This window comes from Lissotriton vulgaris, chromosome 9 (genome assembly GCF_964263255.1).
Source record: "Lissotriton vulgaris chromosome 9, aLisVul1.2, whole genome shotgun sequence".
Taxonomy (NCBI): domain Eukaryota; kingdom Metazoa; phylum Chordata; class Amphibia; order Caudata; family Salamandridae; genus Lissotriton; species Lissotriton vulgaris.
The window spans coordinates 616,652,607-616,674,814 of NC_141697.1; the positions used below are offsets into that span (position 1 = coordinate 616,652,607).

Consider the following 22,208-nt stretch of genomic DNA (forward strand, 5'->3'; position numbering starts at 1 on the left):
GTGCGGGTGGCCGGTCTTCTGGGAACGTTTTCTGGGCTGCAAAGGTGGGAGGATCAGTTGGGCAGCGGGTTTTTCAACTACAATTGCCTACACTTTGTTTACTCTTACTCTGGCAGATTCTTGACTCAAGATCGCTGAAGGTTCGGTGGAGCAGGTGGGGTCGAGGTGGGGGGTTCTGCAGGTTTACCCACCGTTTTATGGGGGTTGGGGTTTTGTTGTTTTGTCTTTATTCGTCTTTTGTAACCCAAATGCATCACTTCATCACTATAATTGTTTTCTTCTGCAGCAAGAATGTGTACGTTTTACTCCTCTGTCCGATTGGCTCTGCTCCCCCCCCCTTTTATTTGTTCTCTGATATCTGCGCATCGGAGGTCTCCCCTATGCATGGGCCTTCTCATGCTGCTTGCCTCCAACTTGTCCAACTATCTGCTTAGGGCGTCAATCCTGCCCCCCTTTCGGTTGGAACCAATTTGCTGCAGCACACCAACTGGTCTTATCCCATTCCTGCCATTCTTGCTCTGTGCCTCATTTCACCTAGGCACAGCACAACATGACTGACACAATTTTGTTGTCTTAATGATCACCGAAAAGCCAGGCTCATCCATTCTCACCTGCAGTGGCACAAGGTAGACTTTTGTCTCTTGCAGGAGACCCACCTTCTGCCTGAGACCTCCTCCAGACTCCAATCGCGCTATTGGGGGGAATCTCATTCCTCGTATTATTACTCCTACACAAACGGGGTTTCCATTCTGATACGTGGGGGTCTCCCCTGGCATACTATTCAGGTACTTACGGATCCTGGCGGTCGATATATGATTCTCCTTGTTGTCCCAACCCATGACGATCGCTGCAGTGTACGGCCCTAACTCGGACGATCCTGATCTTTTTACCCATATATGGCACCTTATTTTTCCCTGGGCCTGGCGGCCCTTCTTTGGGGAAGGGGGATTTTAATGTTACCCTTTCGGCGGCCTTGGACCGTTCTGGCCCCCATTCTTCCCATCCTCACGCCACCACTTTACTTCAGTCCTTTCTTACGGACAACTCTTTACATGATGCCTGGCGTCATGTGTGGCCAGATGCCCGAGAGGGCACCTGTGTCACGGGTACTCGGGTCTGCTGGTCACGCATTGATTTATGGATCACCTCTCCGGATGTCCTCATTTGCCTCACCTCCGCTACTCATATGGCTCGCTCTTTCTCGGATCATGCTCCGGTTAAAATTTGTCTCCATCTCCCTCACTCTACACAGCGAGCATTCACATGGCGGCTCCCTCCGTATGCACTCCGCGATACCGTCTTTTGCGACAAAATCCAAACAGCGATCACCAACTATTTTGATTTAAATGTTGGTTCAGTGAATTCGGCTTCCACCCTGTGGGATGGCTTCAAAACAGTAATACGGGCGAGTGCATCTCCAAACAGGCCGGGGTCCTGCGTTCCATCCGCACCACATTGGATAAGCTGGAAACTGAAATTAGGGCTCGGGATGCTGCTCAATCGGCCCTCCCCAGGCCTGAGACCCTCGTGCTCTTAAGGCAAAAGCATACTGAATTTACTGAAGAGGGCGACAGAAAACTCGTCTTCCTGGGCAGAGAGGCCCGAGCCCGTTGCTTCAGGGAAGGTGATCGGCCTGGAAAGACCATAGCCAACCTACTTGCCGCATCGTATATTACGGCTCTGCGAGATGTTGGCCCCACTAGAACCAACTCTCCTAAGGAAATCAAGGCTAGTTTCACGGACTATTACTCGCAACTATACACCGCCAGTTCCCCCCTCCGCGCGTGAGGCCTTCGAACAATATTTTGAAACCATCGCGTTGGTCTGGTTGGAGGATTATCATCCGAAATTCTTAGACGCGCCCTTCACCAAGGAGGAGATACTTGCTGCCATAAACCGCATACCTTGCTTCTTTCTATAAGACTTTCACATTGCTCTTAGAACCACATCTGGCTGCCATGTACAACAATTCTTTCGAGAATGGGCTCTTCCCTCAGTCCCTCCGTGAGGCAATGATAAGGCTACTACTCAAGCCGGATAAACCAGCTGACTGCTGCGAATCCTACCGCCCCCTCTCACTCATTAATATTGACAATAACATCTTTGCAAAATTAGTGGCCTCCTGCCTTCTCCTCCTCATGCCCCTCATTGCACTACCTGACCAGCCTGGTTTCATCCCTGGCCAGGTCACCTTCCATAACCTCAGAACTATTTTTTTCGGTTCTTCATCAAATCAATCCCAGTCTCCCTGCTGTGGTCGCACTTCTCGACGCCACTAAGGCGTTCAATATGGTTGAATGGCCCTTTCTATTTTTTCTTTTACCACGCCTTGGATTTAGCAATATGTTCATACGAAAGATATCTCTTCGCTACTCTCGCCCCTCTGCTCGTCTTCGTAGAAATGGTCAGGTTTCGGATCCTATCTTGATCGAACGCGGCAGGGATGCCCTCTATCACCTATGCTTCGCCATTGCAATGGAGCCTCTCGCGGCCAGACTCCGGCAGCATCATACTCAGAGGGGTATAGATTTTTCGGCCCGCTTCCTCCTGGTCTCCCTGTATGCTGACGACATCACATTGTATGTTCGGCACCCCCAAGACATTCTCAGCCCTCTTGTGCGTGAGATAATACGTTTCGGTGGATTGTCAGGCATACAGGTGAACTGGAGCAAGTCAGTGTTGTTCCCGCTTACGGATGCCACCAAACCATTTACGCCAGATTTTCCCTTTGTTTGGGCCTCTGGCCCCACCCGCTACCTAAGTATCTGATTGAGCAGGGACTTGGATGACCTCTGGAGGGCCAACTTTGGGCGTGCAGTGGATTGGCTGGAGTCTAAAATTCTGCATTGGAGTTGGCTCCCGCTGTCCCTCGTTGGCAGTATAGCCATTGCCAAGATGGTGGTTCTCCCGAAGTTCCTTTACCTCTTTTTAAATATCCCCATTCTCCTCACCGCCCATTTCTTTTGTAAAATTCGCTCCTTAATCATCTCTCTTGTCTGGGCCGGCAAGCAGCTCAGGATTGCGTACGATATCCTCATTCTCCCCATGTCGGTAGAAGGTATGGGCGCTCCCAATTTTAAGCTTCACGCCTTAAGTGCCCAGGCCAGCTTTCTGCATTTTTGGTTTCACCCCTCTCCTTATCAGCCACACATGGCTCTGGAGACTGACATCACATCTCCCTGCCCGCTGACTAATGCCCTGTTTGCCCCGGCGAGTCGCCCGCATGCAGAGGTGGACACGGTCGAGACCCTGCGCTGGGCCTGGTCCAGACTGCGCCAACTCTCCAACGCCCCGATGCTCTCGGCTAACGCCTTGCCGATTGTACGGCATCCTGCTTTTCCCCTTTCCAACCAACCGGTATGTCTAAACATGCCTCCCGATTGGGTCTGATGACATTGGCAGATCTTTATCCCGGTGACACTTTCTTCCCTCTTCCCACCTCTTCTGGTCCGTTGGACATTTTACTCTTTTATCAGTTACATGCTATATGTATGAATTTACATCCAGCGTTCCCCCACCCTCCACCGTCGATGCCTGCTCTTGATTTCAAATATACATCCCCTACTTCTCATAAAATAGTCACTAAATAAAACGCCCTCACGTTATAATACACCACCATCTCCACGGATCGTGCATGCATAGCACGGGGCGAGGACTTGGGCATGGAAATCGCCCAGGCTAACGGCTCTACTGCTGCAATCAGACGAAGAAACTGTCACCCAACTATCGGCTCCGTCTTATCCATTTCAAATATTTGCATAGACTATATCGCACTCATGCTCAGCTCCACAAATTGGGACTCATACCTAACAATAGTTGCATGCGTTGCGCCGCCCCTGCGGCGGATTTTGTTCATCTAGCGTGGTTGTGCTCTATGGTGTCAGATTTCTGGCAGGCGGTATGCACCACCATTTCAGAGATTACCTCTGCACTGGAATAGCCCGACCAACCGTTGGGTCTGCTAGGCTTTGTTAGATTTTGCCCGAATGCTTCTCGCCACCTGATCGCAATGCTGCTCGTCCGGGCTAGGCGTAGGGCGGCCATGTGCTGGGGTCGCAGACCAGCGCCCCGGTTCGCTCACTGGCTTGAAGATGCCTCGAGATGTCAGACCTTGCTATCTGAATTCTGGGACTTACTTCCCACTAGATCTCTCCCAATTGATATATGGTGGCCCTTAGTGACATATCTTAATACCTGGCCCCATTTGAGCCGCGCTGCCTCCCCCGCGCTCCCCGCCGGCACTCATGCGGCAGCCGCTGGTGCTGGTCAGTAAATACCTCCCTCTATCCCCCCTGCTTCCCCTTCTGATCGTGCTTGCCCCCATCCCTATAGTGGTGTCCCCTACCTCCTTTAACAAATATGTTAGTTATGGTGCCATAGCAGTGCCTCACGGAATTCGACTCTTGATGGTATTGTCATTACATTCATGATATTCGACTAATAACCTACTGTGTACAATGCTCTGATCTGATGCAAAATGTATTGTGATTATAGTGAATTTGTCAATAAAGGTTTTGAAAAATTAATAAATAAATAAACACCGTGGGGACGGAGCTAGCCGCCATGCAGGATAGCCACATCTAGAATGGTACTCTATCAGGCCTGGAATTTTAACCTCATTCTGATACCCCAGAAGTACCCTAGGGCCCCTGGATGTGCTGCCTAACCCAATTGGACCCTCCCTTGCTGCACAGGGGAAGTTGGGGAACAGATGAGCACACAACGCGCAGAGGGTGCTGGCACGGCTCAGAGGGCGGCCTGCTGAGGTCAATGCCTCACACAGGTCCTGCTTGTTTTAAGGAGCCTCTCACCACACTATGGGACTGGGGCCTGGGTTTGTGGCTTCCTGCGGCTGCGTTTCGCTGGCTGTGTCACCACCCTTGACTTATTGTACAGCTTACTGGGGATATAAGCTGGCTGGTGAGAGACAGGCACCCTGGCGGCTGGAGGCTGGGTCTGTTGGCATTGGAGCTCTGACCGCTGCCTTACCGGACTTGTTTGGCGTGGAGGCCAATGACGGGCCCTTCTTAATATAGCCTCCTCTCCCTCTCCATTAGTGTCCAGAGGAGGTTTGGTGTGGCTGGGTTCTTAGAGTATGTCCTTGAGGTTGCTGCTGTCCCTGTAGGGGTCCTAAGGATGGAGATGAGTATCAGGGCCCACCTATGGTTGCTGCTGTGCCCCAGCATTTTGCCCTAACTTTGCCCCTTCACCCGTTTGCTGATCCATACATAAATCCTCCCCGCAAGTGGCGATCTGTAATGCTGAGACATGCCTCCCGCTTAAGTTAGACTCTGTCACCCCTTAGTTCTCCCCTTTGCCCTCGTTTGAGATTAGTTGTGTTTCTTCTCCCCAGCAGCGATTTCTCGGTGCACTGTGCCTCTAAGCCCTGCCCACCTACCACAGGCCTAGCAATTGGGAAAACCCAACACCATAGTGAAAGTGACAAGAGCTGTGCCCCGGGGAGGAGCATGCCCTCCACTCAAAAGGACAAGCTCAACACTATGGAGTCCGCCAATGACTCCACACGAGATGTCTTGGAGTCCAAAATTGACACGTTGGTGGTGGACATGGCCTGTTATGGGATGATCATTGCAAAATTACAGACCGTCTAAAATAGGTTAAGGAGGAGCTGAAGACACTAGGCCTCATGTCTAGGCCATGTCAACCGACCTAAATGCATTGACAAGGGGATCAGGGTACTGGAAACAAGCATTAAGGAGCAGGAGGGCAGGGCTCTGAGGAACAACATTTGGGTGATTGGCCTGCCAGAGCGAGTGGAGGGCTCATCGATGCTCACTTACCTGAAGGACTGACTACAGGAGGCCATTGCACCAGAGGGACTGTCTAAGAATTCGCCATTGAGAGGGCACTTAGGGTTCCTGCAAAACCAAATGCACCTCCATGCCCTGTCGTTGCTTCACTGTTGTTCTAGCGGCATCGAGACTTTATACTTCAACAAGCATGTACTGCTATGCCCTATATTGTGGATAATGCCAGAGTCTCCATTTTCCCTGATTTCACAATGGCTGCGCAGTGACAGAGGAATTCTTTTATGGCAGCGAAGGGGAAGCTCAGACAACTGAGAACTCAGCATGCCCTACTGTTTCCTGCTAAGCTATTTATTTAACTTGATGGGGACCCCCTGATGCGGTGGATCGAAACAATGTTTGATAGGTGACACCTACTCTGATATAAGGCTACTCACTTGGAATGTACGGGGTCTTAACTCCCCTTTTAAATGATATAAAGTTCAGGGCTACATCAAGTGCTGCAAGGTGGAGGTTGCGATGCTGCAGGAAATCCACCTCACCAAATCTGAGGGTCTGCCCTTACAGGAAAGTTGGCAGGGGAGGGTGTTCTATACTACTTATTCTGCCTTTGCTCGTGGAGTGTTCACTTGGATCCTAACAGGGGTGCCCTTTCTTCCACAACATACGATCCTCAATCCCTAGGGGTGTTATATTGTACTGGGAGGCAAGCTTGAATGGAGCGATGTGGCGTTCATAAACTTGTATGCTTCTAACTTTGATCAGCCTACCTTTTCAATGACCCCACATCTCCCCACCCTTAGCCTTTGGTGGTGGGAAGGGACTTTACCTGCATATCGAACCCATCCTCAGACATGGCACATCCCCCCTTCCCACCACATTGACATACACAGTGGCAAGGGCCTATTGGGACCGGATAAGGGAGTAGGACCTTGTTGATGTCTGCAGAAAGTATAATCCCCAACTTAGAGAATATTCCTTTTACTCAGGGACACACAACCTCTCTGTGCTGCTAGATGTACTCCTTTACAGGGGTTCACTCCGCCAGAGGGTCCTACACATGGAAAACCTTGCCAAAACAAACTCAGATCATAACTCTTTCATTCTCGCTTTCCAGTGGGATTCCCCTTGAACACATTTCCTGACCTAGTGAATGTCAGCAGAAATTCTTGAATGGCCTGTGTTTCACGTCTCAGTGGAGTTCATTATGTGAAACAAAATTTGGTGAACGAAGGGACTGCTCCTCTTCCATTGTGGAGTGGGAGGCCTTTAAGATGGTGGTCAGAGGCCATTTCCTGGTGCCAGCGAAAGTGATCCAGGTGCAATTACTGAACTAAATCACTAGTCAGGATGGATACTTAATCAAATAAAGAGGGAGAGCCCTGTGACCTTGCTGGCAGTCAGCAGATATTGGAGGCGTAGGAGATACTTTTGGAACTCCTGGGAAGGCTGAGGGGGTTTGACTGTCAACAGTATATCACGAAAACCCAGAGCAAAGGGGACAAGCTGTGGCTGCCAGCAAATACTGTCTCTTGTTCAAGCCTATGGGACTCTGGCATATACCCAGGCAGATATCAATTCAGAATTTCAAGACTATTATGCCCGACTCTATAGAGCTGTTCCCAGTCGTGGGCTCCAGGCAATGCATACATATGTTATGAATGCTTGGACCGCATGGAGACCCGTGGAGAGTGGGGTTGTTTATAGGAGATGTGCTTTGCTGTGTGGGATGGGGGAACTCTTTCTCTCACAATGCGGGAGGCTCCACTATTACCACTCTTAAAACCCTGGAGGGGGATCTGGTATTGTCCTAGAGACTTCTCTCCATCCTGAATGTGGATTATAAAATCCTCAGAATAATATTGGTCAACAGACTACAGCCCTACTTGTAGGATATTGTGCACCCTACTCAATCAGGATTTGTCCCGACCTGTAGTACCACATTAAATATAAGACAAAGACTGTAGTCTCCCCCTTAACACGCCATAGGGCATTGGTAATGGCTGTGGGTCTGGAATAAGTTTTGAATCCCTGAGTTTGGAATATTAATATATAATTCAACAAGAAAAATATGTCCTTATTTTGAGGTATTCGTTGTGGGTCAGGCAGCATTCTTGAAGTCTGCACTTGTTGAAATCCATGAACCAGTGATGCTTCTTTGCAGCTAAATAACTATTATAACAGGTAGATTATGTCCCATCTGGAGATCTTAGACTGTAAATTAAGCATTTGTGTAGGCCAAGAATGGTGCTGTTTGCTTTGTTGAGGTAAAAGAAGGGCCATGGTTGAATGTACCCGACTGGTACTTTCACATTAAAAAAAGAAACCTTTCCAAAATACTGCTTCTTCCAGCTTAAATCATAAATTGAAATCAAGCGTCGCGCTCAGATTTGAGACCACTTTAACCAGGTATAGATAGTTTTCCAGTGCAGCATTTCAGATGGCTTTGGGTAAGTGCATTGGTAGACTTGCCCCTATAATTGAGTTGTCCGATATGCATGGTTTATTATTAGATGGCGAAGCAATATCCGCCTGCTTATTTCTGTGAGGTAATAGTAGCCATTTGATGTAGCTTGCTCAATAGAAGTGTTGCAGGGATTCTGCTCAGGCACTATAGCTAGTGAGACTCAAGCTCTTAGGGACTGAGTAACCGTACCACCTCAGTACCTATGACCCGAGTCCGACTCGCTGTAGTGCCTCTTTTGCCTTCCTAACCTTACCAGAGAAGCAAGTGAATTGGCACCCCAGAGCACAACACTCACGACCCTCTCAGGGATCACAGTAACCGAACACACCCTTTCGCCCTCTCACTCGGACTCGTCCACACTAAGATAAAAAAGAGACACAAAGGAAGTTTAGAACAGTTATTTAAACTATTTTGTCCTAAAATGCAGTATTCGTGCCACAATTAGAAAACATATGCATACCGAAAATTCTGTTAGCATGGTCAATAAACCATATACCATAAAAAGCCCTGTCATGTTATAAGACATAATATCCTAAACCCCCCTCTCTTTCTACTGAAGCTGAATGATTATTTATCAAAGAACACTGAGATTAGCGGCAGACCCCATACCTTAGCATATAAAGATGGACATTCTACATCTCAGCTGACAAATCTTGTCCCAGAACCCTTGCTCCGTGCGTGTACATAAACTCTTGTGGTCAGCTTTATGACGTGTTCTCACAAACTGCAGCTGTGTTCTCGTGTTATGTCTAGGGGCTAATGTCTGACCAGAGAGTTAGAAGGGGTATTGTTGTTTGACCTTGTTCATGGTGTTCAGACTAAATCCCAGGAAAAGAACAGAACACGAAAACATTTGCAGGATCCGTGTGAAAGTACAGTGTGACACAAAAGCAAGCATGTTTATATAGTCACATGTACAAGAGAAAATGTGGCCCACAAAATGCACAATTAGGCTAACATAGGTAAAACTACAATGGGCCGTGCTGGAAACACACAACAGAAGGAATACATTTGCACTTCAGTTACATATTTCTGCTATAGTTGTAAACAAATTGAGACATTAGGCAGCGTGGGGCTTAGTGTTCACATTTAAAAACAAGCATTTGCAATGCAATAGGTCCCGCATTAATGCGTGTTTGAGCTATTGACATTGCAAATAATGCCTTTTTAAAAACATAAATAAAAGGCATTGTCATTAGCTTAAACTCGGGTAACTGCGAGACCTATTGCATTCCAAATGCTTGTTCTATTCTTTTGTGGAGGAGACCACCAGGGCAATCAGGAAATATCCAAAGGGCTAGTCTGACAGGCCAGTGAGTGGGACTTTGTGGGCTGTTTATCGACATTTTAATGGCCAGCAGGACGGTTTTTATTGTTGTTTTACTTGATATTACCACAAACATTGCATGCTGCAAGCTCAAAGCCATGCAGTCTTTATTTTTTTGCAAAACAGTAATATACCGTGTGTTTACACGTTTAGAAACAATCCCAGTTTGCAAACAAAGACCATTTGTTTGCTTTCTAATTCACTGGTGGGAGCCACTTTTATGTTGGTGCTTTGATCTATTTTCTGTCTTAGTCCGATCCTGGGAGCCATCTACCACAAACACCTCTAACAGAGATTATTTGAAAGGTAATTAAAGCCTCCCACCCCACCAAACCTGCTTCTCTACCCCACTATTTTTAAAGTCCGTTAGCTGCTGCCTTTTACCCGAGTCAATTGAGCTCTTCAGCTGCCTCAGAAGAAAGAACGGGTGTGTCAGACATGTTAGAAAGTAAAGACGCTATATCGGGGTCATATATGCAATACAACAGGAAGCCACTTCGCTTTGTTAAAACCCTTGCTTTACATAACCACGATTTTGTCCTTGTGTACTATGTTCCGATAGGAAATGTCACTGCCTCAAACACTAATAAAACTGTAAAAAGGCAAGTCACGCGCAGAAACGCACATTGGCCCTACTGCAGGGCTTTAAGTGGGCCGGGTCCTGCCCTGCTCGGCTCTGGCAGTTTTTTAAAGCAGGTGCCGAGGCGGGTCACTATCGGGCTCTCCATTTTCTGCCTTTAATGTAACTTCAAAGAGACCTGTTGTTCATATTTATATAGCGCAAACTTGGAGCGCTTTACATGAGCACCTGTTACATTACACAAGAGCATGCTCATTATTTGAATGACGACGTCAGGCTCATGCCTGTATCTCAGCTCAAAGGATTGCTGCACTAGCCTTACGCCACAACCTCCCCCACAAGAGCGAGCAGCATTTTGAATATTATCTACAAACGAAGTGATAGTTGCTTATGTATCTTATGCAAATTGCAACCATTTACAAAGCCCCTTGCTTGTTGAAGGTATAATGTTACTTGTTGTGTTATATATCTGGATGAAAGGACAGAAGCAGCAAAATATCTCTGGGGCAGCAGCACACTATGCTAAGCACAGATTTTTAGCTTAGTGTTCCAAGCCCGCCCTTAATTACAGAGACCACACCCCTATGTGAGACCTCCAGTAGTTTCATCCCACTTAAGGTCCTATCCTACGGGTCTGATCTATCTTATATTTAAAAATATCTTAGCAGCAGGGATGTTAACCACTAGAGCTATCAACCTGATTTCAGATGCGGGCTGGTAGCTGGCGGGCTCAAAGGGATCTTTCCTAGGAAAGGGAGGTGGAGGAGACGATGGAGTGAAGGAGAACGATGCTATGAAAGAAGGCTGCAGGTGATGCTTTGAAAGAAGGCTGCTCGGTGATGGGATGAAAGAAGGCTGCTCGGTGATGGGGTGAAAGAAGGCTGCTCGGCAATGGAATCGCAGCTCCCGTGTAATGTCTTGCTGATCGGATTTTCCCACACAGAGGCAGCGGCTTGCTACGCATCAGGGTTTCGTAATATATCTGTTGAAAGCCACGTGCTCCTATCGATGCTCTCGGAACACAAGAGGTTAACACAGAAGCTTGCTAGGCCTCCGCTTCTGTCTGCTGATCCCACTTTACGTTCAATTTAGGTTAGAGCTGCAACCCAGGATGTTGGTGCGTCGGAAATCCAACATTTCATTAAAAGAACCCGAATCCTGCTAATTAAACAGCTTGACAGCATCTCGTCGACACCAGGTCGCAGAATAACAAGGAATCCCTATTGAATCAACCAGGCAATACTGCTACAGACACCGTCCAAAGACTGCACACAATGCATAGCAACAACAAGCGCGCGCTCCTCACGCTGAAAGGTTTTTTTTTTTAAAGCGTGCAGGCTGCAGCGGGGAGGCGGAGGGGTGCACCCGCGAGTGGTGTGTGCGCACGCACTTGGAACGGCAGTCAGCTCATTTTCAAGCACTGCACTCGTGCTTGTGGCGCGCCCCTGCGCGCTCCCGCAAGGTGGATGCCGCCACACGCATAAGTGTGTGCTTGAAAATGACCAGAACAACGGCTAAAGGCCCTCCTTTGCAGTGCATGTGCGCTGCGTAGGCGAGACCTAAAGAATTGGAGGGAGAAATCGGATTGGTTGAAACTAGTGCAAAAGTACCGAACAGCAGATGTGCTGCTAGATAACATGGCTAAAAGACATTCACATTGACAAGGCCAATAGCTCGGGCTTTGCTGAGACCTATTGGCTTAGCCAATGCTTGTTACGTTTTTAATGCTGAAGTCTTTTGGTCCAGTTCTTATCCAGTAGTATGGCAAAGCTGAGAAGTTGTATAATGAAAACATAATATTGATGTTACATAAATGAGCTGCCTTTGTTCTTTTGTACGTAAACAAAGGCGTTGGTATCGGTGGATGTTGGGAACATATTGCATTTATTTTCTGCTTGGCACAGTTTTTTTCATCAAAGCATGTGGCAGACTAACTGCAGAGTTAGATATTTTGACAGGGTTTAGGGGAATCATGTACAAGTGCAACATTAGAAGCACCTCTTGAGCAGTAATGTTAATTTGTGTTTTTTTACAGTTCATAGTACAGAAAAAAAGAGATGTACTTTCTATAATAAGATCGTCTCCTGATTTTTCCACAGTTTTCTAATACTAATTATATTTTGCTTAATATATCTTTTGATATTGCAGACTTTACATCCACTGTATATTAATCTTGTCTGGCCCTTTTGATTCGTGATTTTTACTTTATTTACTTAAAGAAAGAGGATTATGTTAAATGATCATAGTAAAAATAAGAAACTGAATGTTGTCCTGTAGTTCAGAGTAGAACCAGCAGGCCCTCTGAAATATCTATCAGAGGACCAGAAATAAAATATCCAGCTTGATAGCGCACACAATACGTTTTATAGAAAGTCGGGATTTGAGTTTGCAGTGTAACTGACCAGGAGGTAATTAATTATCTTTTCCCCGTTTATTTAGTATTGACCCACATTCAAAGGGAGCTAATTTACGATTTTGTCCACTATTGGGAAAACATAATTAAATGATTAATTCAGCTAAGTGGAGGGGAGATATTTGTCAAGGAGTTATTTTACATCTGGACATCCGCTTTCTGATTGAAGCAAATGACCCAGTTATTGGGGCTCTGTTGTGCACACGTCTTTACTGTTGTGGTTAGTTGCTATTACTAGTAGTTAGCACTTTTGTAACGCACAATCTGTCATATGGCATTGCATTGGTTTTCATTAGTCCAGGGTATGACTTTCTAAAGATTTGTATTGTAGATCAGAGTCTGGTTTAGTTTTGTGTACCTGTGCAGTTAGTAGAGTACTGTTCACACTCGTGAATTTTGAAGGGGTATCGTCTACTTCACTTACCATTGGTTGCAGTGGGTTTTGGTCGAACAGAGTTTTCCTTGCAGTTTCTGGAAGGATAGGCAAGTGCATCTAATAGCATTTATAGCTTTATCCCGAGCCAAAATAGTTGGAGCACAGTGTTTATTTGTGAAATCATGCCAGTCGTTCTAAGAATGTAATGATCTTTCTATGCTTTCGAGAAACTACATGGACGGTTAACCTCACTACTAACTTCTCCGACCACATGCAATCCTTGACCTGGTAGCTGGTGGTCAGACCTATTGTGGTGTATCTCAAAGATGCACAGTAAAAAAGAGAGAAGAATTGGATCTGGTGGATTCACTTCTTCTCAGTGCGCCTTTCTCTACGTGTATCGTAAATGTTGTGCTGTGACTATGGACTACAGTATCTTGCAAACCAAAGAAGAAATACCTTGGAAGCTTAAGTGTACGCTTGACCCCGACATTTCCCCGACCCATATATCTGCTTCAGTTCTTTTTTTATTTGATCTTTTTCCTCTCAAATCCTAAGCTGGAGTTTTTCTTTTCCTTCAGATTCCTCTCTGGGTTTGTTTGCTCCTCTCTGTGTTGCAGATTGGTGTAAACAAATGTGTGCACATCTCAGCACTAGTAGGCTGACCCAAACTGCTGGTGTCTCTGGTTTATAAGCTCACAACATCCTGTCCACGCCTGTAGTTTGTGTTTCTTTCTACAAGGAACAGTTTGCTATATCTAGGTGTGCTCACTTTGTCAATTTCGAAATTTTATTGTGAACAAGCAGTATGTATGTTCATACCTTTTGCAGGTTTTTTGTTTTTTTTCTTTAAAGAGCAAGTCCTAGTTTAAAGTTCTGCCACATTATACAACAGAACTAGCTAGAGCCCCTTTCGCTGGGTATGATTTCAAGGTGTGTAGAACCCCTTTCACTGGGTATGATTTCAAGTTGTATTAGAGGCCTTAGACCTTTGTCACCCACTTGATGTCCATAAATCTTAAGACTTTGCAGAATCTAGAGGTGTTTCTTGGCGCATAACTTGTGAATGATGTAGGTCTGCAGTGATCTAAAGCTCTGTTCCACATCATTTATGTTCTTAATTAATGTTCGTAACTCTATCATATCTCCACCTATTTGTAGATCCCAGGATATATGTTATAAAAACAAAAACCTTTCCCTAAATATTTTACATGTACATACATGATGGTACCAATTCTTTTTCTTTGGTATATGTGAAAATTCAGATAAGCTCGTGATCTGTTTAGGGCTTTTTATACTCTACCTTCTGAAAGGAGAAAGTTATTTGATAACTATGCATTTGCTTCATGGAGTGGTCATTTTACATTGTGAGTTTAAGTTGGGCAGAGTGCTTGAGAGTTCAGCTACAGCATAAATATTCCTCATATCTTTTTTCACCCCGGGGAGCAAGGATCATTGAACACCAGGCTTTGCTCTTTTCAGTTTTTTACTTTCAACCATATTTGAAGTCGTTTTTTTCCCTTGCTTTAACAATGTAGATTGTACTTTATTAAAACCATTTTCCGTAGAAGTAAAGTTTATTTTTCCAGGCTTTCTCTTCGGGTGGCTTATTTTCAGATCTTTCTGATACGCCGCCTCTGGTGGAGAAAAAAACTGAGGAAAACAAACGTTTTCTGCACAACTTGCCTTGCTGACATTTATCCCACAGCTAAGTGTCCATTGTGTTAGGAAATGTCATTTAGAAGTCTGATGATGACGGAAGGATTTTGGTAACAGTCAAGCTAGGATGTTTTGAGGAAGCACTCCATATCAACTTTGCAGTATGTTCTCCAAGTTGCCTTTTTCTAATTCAAGGCACTTCCAGTGGCCTACCTCAGAGACCTATGGTGGATGACCAGATCCTGGAATCAAACACTTGCCAGAAAGTTCCATGGGATTTTCACACAGTCATTGAACGTTTCAAACATTTATAATTCATGTATGCCAGAGAAAGTCAAATCCCTTTTAGTGCAGAATAGCCAGGATGGGAGACCAGTTTCGGAATTGAGTGTTCTCTATAAAGACACTTCTAGCCACCAAAATGATATAGTTCTTGAAGCCAGTTGTTGGACTTCAGCCAGACAGCTCCTGTATTTTCTTGAATTTGTGGCTTTCTTTATTATCACATTGTCTGTCTCATGTGTAGCTGCAGAAGACCTCTACAAGTGTGTTTTTTCTCTCTGTTTACTGATGATAACATCTGAGAGATATTATGAAAACCTAAGGAAAACACCCAGGATGGTTTAATATCTTAGCTGGTGTTTTCAGATTAACACATGATCTGTGGAATAACATTCCAGAAGCAACTTCGTCTTCATTTAGTATTAACATGACTCTGCAGTTAGGGTTGGAGTTCACATGGATCACCTGACAAATCTATCATATTTCAAGGAAAATACCTATCATAGTAACATGATATGATCCGAAGTTTGCCCATATAGATTCCAAGTCTTTTTATTGCTTTAGTAATAGTTATGAAAGTGATGGTTTAAACATTCAAAACACTAACATTTACTGCTGCCCAATTAAGCGGGGTGGAGCTAATTAAAGGACCATCCACAGCGAACCAAATAAAGCAGCAACTATATCTGCTGCAAGGCCTTCTGATCACAATAGTTTGCTTCATTCCAGCAGCAACACACATAACAATGAGACCTGTCCAGGTACTGTAACCCAACTCCAAGAAGAATGTTCTTTTGAAGAGCTAGTCAAAGTTTTTATGTTAGCTCGCCCCTCCTCCCCCTCTGAGATCACCGCCAACTTTATTTGTCCTTTCTCAGGTTGGAAGAATCCAGATTAGATATGGTCCTGTTCCCTCTGATATTTTGTGAATATTCTGATATTACTTTCAAGACATCTTCCTATTTTCATTATTGCTGTACATGAGATTTTCATCTAGGCTTGATCTCCAATCCAGACTCAAAGCACACATCCTGCATTACTGCCTTCCTTTGCTGAACTTGGCTGCCTGTCCTCTGAGGGCAACTGACCTGCTTCAAGATTTCCTAAGTCTTCGAATGGAAGTAAAAGTGTATATGATACCTGGGCAAGAAGAGTTACCCTCATACATGCTATGCATTGATCCATTAAGTTTCAAATATCCTTTTTCAAAAACACTGTTTTGCTATTTCTGCACTGATAGATTTTTTTTCTGAGGTCATTAAAATCAAAGTCCACCCTTCTACAAGCACATCTTCGCGTCTGGTTCTGAATGTAGTCCTTTCAGGGTTGATGGACCCTCCTTTCGAAACATTGTATAAATCTAATATACACAATCTTTCGTGGAAAACACTTCTCAGTTACCATGACATCATCCTCAATTGTTTGCTTGATACAAAAAACACTAGACAGCATTATGTGAATCCACCGTTAAGAGTGTTACCAGAGGTAAGTAGGTTGCTCATCATGGTGAGATGTCAAGAAGCAGTAGCTTGTTGGGGCCTGCGGTGGGGAACTAAACTAGTCTTCCTTTTGTCAGTGGCATGTGGCATATGTCTTCAGTTATTCCATGTCTATTTAGGTGATGATGGGTGGTTTAATTGCTATAGACTGCTACAGGACTGGGTAATGGACATGTCTCATAGCAGTTGTATCTTAAAAGAGTTCAGGAGTATCAAGCAGTATAAGGGAATTAATACTTAGGCTGTAAAAGCTAAAGTCGAGTGCCCAGGTGATGAGGATTATGGTATTAGTGAGCCAGGAGGGTTGTCTATTGTATTGTAATTGTATGTGTTCAGTGCTTACTATCCCTGATGAGGCACAGAAAAACTTCATGGAGAGCAGCACGTGCTTCGAGACCAGAGGTTAATACTGGGTTTTTCAGCAGTTTTGTTAGTTATTGGGACTGGACTTCTGCTCTTAAGGTACCATTCCATGCATTTCCTCCAGTTTCTATGTTATGGATTAAATTAACAAGAGTTACATACATTATTTTGTGGGGGAGGGGTATGTGAATTTATGCAAAGTGTTGCTTATATTGGTATATGGGCTAAAGGTGATTGGCTATTGTTAGATTGCAGGGGTCTGACTTTTAAATAGAGAGATTTTGATCTTTGATTTGAGGTGTAGGCAATTTCCAGAAATACAATGATCTGGATTAAGGCAGACATGCAGACATGCATGTGATTTAGATTAAGCTGTGCTCAGAAAGAAGGCATGTAGAGGATGAAACGTAAGAAGATAATTATTTGGAAGAAAAGAAGAGGCAACAACTAAGAGCCTGATTTAGATCTTGGCGGACAGGTTGGTCCATCGTGACGGATAGCCCTTCCGTGGAAACATAAATCCCATTATAGCCTAAGGGATTTATATTTTTTCTGAGGACAGGCTATCCGTCACCATTGTGGCTGGGTAACCCATCCACCAAGATCTAAATCAGGCCCTACATTTTTGAGTCAAGGTCAATTTTCATTGGACTACAGAGGATGATTTTTTGAGATTGGATACAACAATCTGAGGATATACAACTGTAGAAAGAAACATTATTTGCATCTGAGATCGTTTTTCATCAGGTACTTTTCATAAGCACTACAATCAGGCGAACAGTCTTATCTCCTGAAAGGCAACCGCTAGATCATTACTTTAGCAAGGTCAGCTGATCAGCTCGAGGGCTATAAGCACAAAGTAATGGCTGGATGCAGATATAGACAACTACTGAACGGTTTAGGCTGCTCTCAAAGGCAGTATCAACCTCACAATCATAGCAACATTTAAGAGTATACTGGCTAAATAATGCAAACATTGAAAGGGAGATTCTGCAAATGCTGGAGGAAATATCTAACCTGGTAGAGACAGAGTTAAAGCCTTTGGAAAATGGTAAATATTCTTTAATATGGTCCAGTTTCAGAGATGGACAGTGTGGCAAAGCTCAGACTGAAAGTTTTGCCAGAACATCTCTTACTGCCATTTCACTCACTACGATTTTTGGATGCACCTCAGTGAAATATCAGAGTAGGCAGTACAGCATGGTGCACTAGCAATGAATTATTACATCTGGATGCCATAGAAGTGGAGATGTGTTTGGAGGTGACAGAAACCCACAGGAGCTTGCAAAACAATTGGTCCTGTTTTGATGTTGGCATTGGAGAGGGTGGAGTCGGAGGTGGTAGGTCTGCAGTATATCTGCTTGATGTTAGATGGATGGGTTTGTATAAGATGATGCACAATGATTCATTAATCATGATCACTCTCCCTTTGTTCAGGATCCCCACAGATCTACAGCTTGCCCTCACATGGGGCCAAAGTTTGTGCAAACACTGCCCCCACTTGGAGTTATTGTAGGGAAGCAGAGAAAGAAAGTGACTCTGCATTCCAGGTTGTATCTCAAGTTGTGTTTGGCATCCCTTAAAATTTAGTGGATGCTTCGGACTCGAGGTCTCACATTTTAAACAGATCAAAAGGAAGTTAGTGTATAGGATGTTAACTAAGTGACTCAATGGGAGCAGGGTGCCTGTGTTGAGTGGGGAATATTTCTTATTTTACATCGCGTCATATTCTGTTCCATTGTGTTGTGGGTGGTTCAAAATCTACTCCAGTATGGGTTTCATGGTCATAAACATTGCCAGTGTGAAAATGCGAAATGTCTCAGGTAGAGTGATGCTGGAGAAATCTTGCGCATGACCTGCTGTTTGGCCTGGTATAGAGGCAAAAAGTGAGGCACTCTTTTATAGAGGCTTTCAGGAATAAATGCATATGTGACATCTTTCATATTCAGCTGTACCATGCTACCTTAAGAGGCTTATGTGCTATAGTATATAACACATAAATTGGATGCCCTAATATCAATAGCTTGTTTTTATCTGCAGAACTTTATACAGCACTTCTGCCTTTTTTAGTAGCATAGCACACAACGGTGTTACTACCACTGAAACCAATGCGACTCAATTTCAAAAATTCTGAAGGGTGAGTTGACTTTTCTGTTTCAACAGCAAGCTTTACTCTCACTGGACTACCCTGCTCACTCGGTGTGCTGCTGCAACAACAAACCTGTAATAACATTAATAGAAATGCTGCCGCTTGTACTTCTACTTCTAAGAATAACAACAGCAATCATAACAATGTTGTAGTGTAGTTCCTATATTCCCAATAGGCTCTGCGTATTGGAATAATATATCCTATAGATTAGACGTAGGACTGAGGTCGACTAGGTCTCTATTGAATATATTAGACTTAATTGTGCTTGCCAGCTAGCTCAGAGGTCACTAGAAACTTTCTCGAATTAACAAGAAGGGATTAGTCGCTGACAACCGCATAAACATGACAACTTTGTTTCCCCAAGATAAAACGTATCTTCAGAGTTGTGGAAACAATAGATAGATATTTTACTCAGTCAATCGTGCATGCTTCGTTTCACCAGAGGTGCAGAGGAATAGAGAGACGGGCGTTTTCTATCAAAGGTATTTATTGAACAGTCTTTTTTCTCATGCAGAAGAAATTAACTGCTACAATCGTAATACTGGCTGCAAAGTATAATGCGTACAGCAAGAAGAGTATTATGAAATAATACTGTAAAAACATGCTATGGTTTCTAAGCCATAAAATACATAGAATACATACATGAATAAATTAAGACTAAAAGTACTCAACTGGTGCTTCTAAAATACGCCTACCCCGAGGTACCTAACCTAGGTCTAGTACGAGGGAAGAAGTAAGTGTGATGTAGCATAGTTTTAGTATTCTTTTTGCCAAGAATCTATCCAAGATTTCTCTTAGGGTCTATTCAGCTCCGTATCTTCGTTTAGAATGAAGGAGGTTTGGTATCTCTCTGTCTCAGGACTTGATTTCCCAACAACCCGCAAGGGTAGCTTGGAAACACTGGAGCTGGATTTCTCGGCAAGAGAAAAGACAGCGCCTCTCTCTCAGTGCGTTTGCTGGAGGGTCGACTTCCTTCGGCACTTGCTGTAGCGAGCTGCGTGGGGCAAGTAGATAGTCGAACTGCTCCAAACCACCGTGTGCTTGCTAGGGCAAGTGTGGGCATATTTAAACCTTGAAGGTGCCGAGTTTGACATAAGGTTGCACATAATAACGTCATCAAAGAGTCTCAGTTCTTTGAAAACTCCATACGTTCTTGGACAAATCAATATTCAAGCAAGGGGAAGTCCCTGACTGCTGAAGGCGAGTTTTCCAAGAAATCGTTGTGGCTTTTCGGAACTAGTGGAAGTAGCCATGCCGTATTTGGACTGCATGAGCAATGTATAAATATGGTTATGATTTCTATGCCTATATAAGGATAGGGTGATTTATACCTATATAAGGGGGTATGAATTGGGAAAAATACACTGGGGTCCTAAAATCCTATACAACAATTTTACATAGTCTACCCCAGCTTTATCCAAACGTACTGCATGCCGCACAAAGATAAAAGTAACTGTAGATGAAGGTATATCAGCATTGAAATCAATGACCACTAAATGATCACACATGGAACTTGCCCTCAACTGTGCCTTCTTATTTGTCCAGCAAACGTCCTACGACGTAGGCAACATTTGATCTCCCCTGACTTCTCAAATTAAAAGAGAATATTTTGTCAAGTAATTTTTCAGCATTTCTTATCTCAATATCATGATTTGGCAGACACAGTTTATTGCAGTAGGTGTCAATTATTTGCTCGAGGTACGAGTAACGAATCACCAGTACATTTCAAATTCCTTCTTAAAGATGTATCTCTGTAAAGATTGTTTCAGACACACGTCCAACAAAAATCTGCCTCCCAGAGAAGTTCCCTTCTATCACTCCAACACTGAACATGCTCAGGCGAGGCAACTTTCCAGAGGGTAGTGGAGCGCATTACTTCTACCATCGGCATAATACCTCTTGTAATGTTTAACATATCAAACTGGATAATGATGTTCAGATAACAGTCAGTTTGCAAATATTTCACCTGCACCCCTAGACATGATTGAGAGTCAGACTTGTCACTACGTGGAGTGGGTCCATTTTTGAAGTTCTCATCAACAGTTTTACCAATAACTGCACACATCAAGTAGTGTTTTAGAGAATCTAATCATCAGGGGGCTTAAGAGGAGCAATTGATGTACATCCAGATTTCTGACCCTCTGGATATCCCTGGTCTGGCAGATATTCTTCTATTGCAGGATAAGTAAGGAGCAATGGCAGACAATCTGTATGGGTCCGGGTTTGTGTTGAAATTTGTTTAATAGGTACCATTTTGTGTAAAATAGGGTATTTTACATAACCATCTCGTTTAGCTGTTTAAAAATATTTTTCTTGAAATACCACATGAATATTCCATTCTTTAATTAAAGTAAATTTCCTTAATATTCTTTGAAAACTAATGGATGTGTCTGCATATTAAACTCTTGTTGCAACCCATGTACCATGCCTATGCATGTAGGAAAATTCTTCAGTTCTAAACACTTTCTCAGTCTTGGAAATGATTTCCCTTTATCTGTCTACAAATCTCTACTTTCAGATATATTTACGTACACTTTTTAAAAGGTTCAAGTTCCTGAACACAGTTTGTTATTCTTGCATTACACAACCTACAAATAAATCAAGTCACTAAATAAAGCAGTTGATTCACCATGTTCCGAGAGGCGGACACATGCGTTGTCCTCATCAATCTTCTAAATATATTGCTACTTTTGATGGCTGAAGCTTACCTGTGTTTCTTTTTAATAGTGTTTTGAAGATCGGATGGCAAATTATTAATACAGCTCAAGGAAAGCATTGGACTGACATTTGAGGATTGCGGAAAAATTTTGGCAGAACATCTCTTGGAATCAGTTGTCCCACAATGATTTGAAACCTTCCAGTGGGCAGAGGACAGAAGTGCATTGGAATTCCAGAAAGAGTGATCAGCAGCTTTCGTAACGATTGATCTGCTGAAAGAAGAAATAGTTATTTCTCACTGTCCTTCTGCCTTTTGTTGCTGTACATGATGCATTATGTATTGGCCTTTATAAATAAATGTTTCTATGTACATTATTTTTCATTTTCTGTAAATGTAAGTAAAAAATCACTGGTCCTTTTACATAATATGACTTTACTATTTGTGAAAGGGTATTCTACTTTATCTATTGCAATTTATGTTCCTAAAACCAGTGTATACCTTAGCAGTGTTAGATGCACTAAGAACAGTTAAATAACACATTGGGAAAGCACTTAATTCAATCTCAAAATAGTGCTTGCTTTCTGTTGGTTTTAACTTAATTCAGTTTTTATTATGTTCTCTCTCATACACTGGTGGCACAGAAGATCACAGTACAACTGTTTTTAT

At 43.8% G+C, this 22,208-nt stretch overlaps 1 long non-coding RNA gene across 1 annotated transcript in view; it reads left to right on the forward strand.

The window, feature by feature from the left end:
• LOC147691964 (uncharacterized) overlaps positions 1-21,960 on the forward strand; it is a 158,979-nt gene extending 137,019 nt beyond the window's left edge. The window contains exon 20 of the long non-coding RNA XR_015299979.1: positions 21,611-21,960. This is a non-coding gene — a long non-coding RNA (uncharacterized LOC147691964). The remainder of the gene's footprint in view (positions 1-21,610) is intronic.
• The last annotated feature ends 248 nt before the right edge of the window (positions 21,961-22,208 follow it).